The sequence below is a fragment of the Electrona antarctica genome, assembly GCF_951216825.1.
Source record: "Electrona antarctica genome assembly, chromosome: 22".
NCBI lineage: Eukaryota > Metazoa > Chordata > Actinopteri > Myctophiformes > Myctophidae > Electrona > Electrona antarctica.
In genome coordinates, this window is record NC_136805.1 from 22622690 (window position 1) to 22627689 (window position 5000).

At 43.5% G+C, this 5000-nt stretch overlaps 1 protein-coding gene across 2 annotated transcripts in view; it reads right to left on the minus strand.

Annotated features, from left to right (window-relative positions):
• fam20cb (FAM20C golgi associated secretory pathway kinase b) overlaps positions 1-5000 on the minus strand; it is a 69490-nt gene that overhangs the window by 18459 nt on the left and 46031 nt on the right. The gene's annotated exons all lie outside the window — the stretch shown is intronic.

Genomic DNA, 5000 nt, shown 5'->3' on the forward strand with positions numbered 1-5000 from the left:
AGACAGGGATACTTGTTCAGGTGGCTGCAGCACAAAAGCAAAGTCAAAGGCACTGAAGGTGAAAGCACTCCTGGAGATCTATAGGTCTATAATAGGTCTATTATATTCTTATACACTACACCAGGTTCTATATGCTTTATGTATTATACTACCATTCTATAATGCCAAGTACAGCAAATGTTGCACTGCAGTCTGCCCTCAGCTTGCACCTGGTATATGGAAGAAATGCAAATTGGCCTTTTGGTATACAACAACACAGCTGAGTTTGATCCAACGCCTTCGCTTAAAGACCTTCAGTTACTTTGTCGCCCACATGCTTGCTGCCTCTGTACTGCATTACTGACAACACAAGACACACCTCAGGGACTTCAGCATGATATAATGGATAAGACCTGTAGCTGTAGTTCGATGACGGCATAAGTGAAGAATGGAAACTAAGTTGGCCAAAGTTCTCTTCCTCTCTCCCTCCAGTCTTGATCCAATCAGGCTGCTGCCTCACTTTCTTGACTTCACGTACATACATACTGTATAGTCTCACCTACTTTGCCTCGCGCTTTTCTCTCACTCAGCTATTTTCTCCATATTGCTGTGTCCACGGCCCAAATTCTCTAAAGCTCTCTCTCCTGTCCCCCATCACTCTGCTCCTCAGCTGGTGAGCTGGCTGGCGGAGTGTTCCTCTGCAGCTGTGGGGCTGACATATGCACCAATCATTAACTAACCCAGCATGGTGCCCGCCAGCGCACAATTCATTCATTCAACATTCCTTACTTCTCTCCCTCTCCCTCACTATCTTCCTCCATCCGTCCCTCTCACTCCAGCTCACTCTCTCTTTCTCTCACTCTCTCTTCCTCCGTCCATCCCTCTCTTTCCGACAGCTTCTCTCTCTCTCTCTCTCTCTCTCTCTCTAGTCTCTACCTCTCTCATTCTGGCTCCACTCCATCTTTTATCTCACTCCTTTTCCCCCCATATAGACATATATCTCCTGTCAGCTTGTTTTCCTCCCACCTGGTCTCTTTCCCTGCTCATCTCTCTGTCATTTTTCTTCCTCTTCCTCCTCGTCTCGACAGGTTTCCTCTCAATCTTTTCTTCTATATTGTGCTTATCATGCCTTCCATATTGTGACCATGGAGAGAGAGTAAAAGAGAGAGACAGAGAGAGAGAGAGACAGAGAGAGAGACAGAGAGAGAGAGAGAGAGTTGCCTGTAGATTGTATCAGTCTATGCTTCTGGCTGGCATCACATCAGGGAGGCCGTTCTCTCCATCATGGGAACTGGATACAGTTTGTGTCTGACAGCTGGTCTTCAACTAACAAATAGGACCAACACTTTCTGCCGCAAAGACAAACTACATTAAGAAAGAGGTTACATTTAGTTGACACTTACTTACTATACCCTAGAGCTGATTACAATGAGCTCAAGGTCATATGGCAGCTAATGGATCGAGCCTGTGACCTTTCACATACTGGACTCAACTACTGCACTGTTTCTGACATTCCACGAGCAGCCATTTCTAACCACTTGAACATTAGCATCCTTAATCTGAAATGAATAGCTCCACGACGCGTTGCATTGCGATATAAGATTTGGTGTGCAATGGACCAAAGTACAGAGCCCACCCAGGTCAACTAGTTTACTAAGTATAGCTTGTTTAATGACTAAGAGGGGAGGTAAGGTGATGGAACGTTGCAGAAGTAACCTTAGTTGACGCTATTGTTTATGATAACATTTCAAATGAGTGAGAACACGTTCTGAGTGAACACTTCATGCGGTCAGTACTTCACGGCCCTCCTGACTGCAGGAGGGTGTCGTCATAGAGATGTCTTGGACCATAATCCTGAGTAAACATTCTCGCACAATGATTCATGGTCATCCAGCGTCCCGGAGATCCAGAAGCATTCTTCACATATCCCTGCAACGCGTACGGCTCTCCCCATACGCCCGGATACCATGAAAAACACTGGGTTCCTATTCTTCTATTGTGAACGAGTACTGTACTTATCTATTGTAGCTGCATATGTATGACAGTGCATTGGTGTCTGTCTGTCTGTCTGTCTGTCTGTCTGTCTGTCTGTCTGTCTGTCTGTCTGTCTGTCTGTCTGTCTGTCTGTCTGTCTGTCTGTCTGTCTGTCTGTCTGTCTGTGTGTGTGTGTGTGTGTGTGTGTGTGTGTGTGTGTGTGTGTGTGTGTGTGTGTGAATGCCCGCTGGGGGGAGATAAATTAGCCTGTTTGTGCCCTGGCCGGAGATGAGGCTACACTGATGCACTCCTACTACAGACTGTGAGCCATGGGTCGCAGGGAGGCTGGATAATCACCAGGATACACATACAGGGAGGCTGGATAATCACCATGATACACATACAGGGAGGCTGGATAATCACCATGATACACATACAGGGAGGCTGGATAATCACCATGATACACATACAGGGAGGCTGGATAATCACCAGGATACACATACAGGGAGGCTGGATAATCACCAGGATACACATACAATCCAAATGCCAATAACGCTATCCAGTCTTACACCACACTGTCAAGACAGGAAATGAAATGTGCTATGTCTTAATGAGGCCCTTGGGGTGTTTTATTTTCCTTCTCTTTTTTTTCTTCCCGACCAAATCTTGATATTTTGTAGTTGATACCATTGTATTGTATCGCTGCCTTCCTGTTTTGGCATCAAGTTTTACTTGTGTGCAGTTAAAACTAAATGTAAAAACAACAATCTGAGAAACAAGATGTCCTTTGACCCGTTGTTGCTGTTATGCATTATTCAACATAGTATTTTCATGCGCTCCTCTGGCTGCCACTACTTTCAGGAGAACCATTTATGCATGGTCGCACACTGCATGGTAGCATGCATACTGAAAACATCCATAAATGCATAACACGCCACAGTTGGACGCAAAAATGTTTGAACGCACTCTGAGCAATAAGCTCAAAGAAAACAAGAGACAAGAGGCCGATGTTTGCTACCGAAGAGCAGCTAGTCTCTTTCAATTTAGAGTGACTATAGTGCTCAGTTACGCTTAACCTTTAAAATATTTACAAAACCACAATGGATTGGCATAAGATGAGAAGTCGATACAGTACTATGCTCACACTCACTGCCAGCAGAGCCTCCTTCATAGAGTGTTCATTTAGGAAACACTCTAAAATCCCAAGTCTTCATTTACAGGTGCAACAGACAACATTTGGCCACTAGATGTCGCACTTACAACACATCTGGTGCATAAGGTTTGTTATTTCCCTGATTCACGTCTATAAGGCAGCAATGGTGTAGTTTGCAACTTTGTAAGGCAATGACTGCCTCAAAGCTTCCCTTTAGGGTGGAAAAAAAGTACCTTACACAATTACAAACAGAAGCACGCCTGAATAGTCAGTTTACAGAGGTAGACAAAACAATAATGTATTTGTATTTCCCAATCAATAGCAGTTACTTATTTTGTGTGTTTTGAAGGTCTCAGCAGAGTTTATATCACCAGATACTCTACCTCTAAAGGCAGGTAAGGAATATACTATCCAATATGATTTACCATAATATATACAATGATAAAAAAGATTCAGATTTACTTTTAAATATATCAATATTTTATGCAGATTTTTTACATTTAACTCTATCTCTACCGCTAGCTGTTAGCATAAACCCCAGCTCCAGGGGCCAGCATACACGTTCACTTTAAGAAGACGGTGTGAATATATTTGCAATCCCATAGTTGGAACAGTGGGGCGTTGCTATGGGAACCGGACCAATATTAAAGGCTTCCGTAGGCATCAACCATTATATAGACGGAGTCTACGTTGGGGTACGTATATATACAGACTTGGGATATGACGCCACCTAGCGTCGACATACGTATATATACTGTACGTACCTGGGAATAAAGGGTTTAACTACTTTCAACCTGGCATCGCTATTTTGGGCATGTCATTAAATGGCTTTATTTTATGTATCTCTCCCCTCCCCCCCAGAATCTACTTTTTGAGTGGTGTAAACCACTCCTACAACTGGCTTTGTTAGTTTACGTGTCTGTCTGTCTGTGCTCAAAAAATGAGCACGGTTGCTATGGTCACCCAGTTCACACGGGTGTGATTTCATTACGTCAGACATTACGTCAGACCAAAGCTGATCAGTCTATATAAGACCTTACACCACTCAGTTCACACGGGTGTGATTTTTTCTTTACTACTTGAATTTTTGACCTTGGAGCTTGGGCACAACAAGTTTGAAAACCACTGCTCAACTCACACCTGCTCTTTGCCTTTCTAGGGCAACGCTGAAAAACATTTAGACACAGAGTTGGTGTTGTGAAGTTATGTAGTGGTTTATTATTTCTAAGTTCTACTTGAATGACTTAAAGAGGTCAAAGATATGGTATCTGGTGAGATGTACCGTGAATGACCCTGGTCATACATAGTTTATACTGGGGAAGGTCGGACAGATTCTTGGCTCTGCTTCCTGCTTTGAGGAGGCCTCAGCGGCCAATGGGGAGGCAAAGTTCTAGGCAGCAGTACCACATAGGAGTGTGAAAATATAGCATAGCGGTAGATAACAGCTCCATGCCAGGAACTATACCTCCATGCCAGGAACTATACCTGCATGCATTTCATAGAGGGCCTGTGAGACAGTATTTGCAGCGAGACAAGGGCAAATACAGTACGAGAGGTAGAAAGAAAGAGAGCACTTAACCAGTGTGATTTAAAAACACTGAAGTACACACTGTTGCATATGAGTGCTTTCATTCCAAAACACCATACAAGTATTAATTTCTGAAAAATATCAGAAACTTGAAGCACTTCAATATTATCTTTTATTTTATTGACGAAACAGTGATGGGAAAGAGAGAGAGAGGAAGATATGTGACACTGGTCATGATCTGGATCCACATTTAGGATTCGGTTGCCATTAGGCCTGTTCCCATTATACAAAATGCATCATAGGCAGAGAGCTCACCAGCAACAAGCCACTGCTGCGAGTAGTTGTGGTTCCAAACAAGCAATGCCG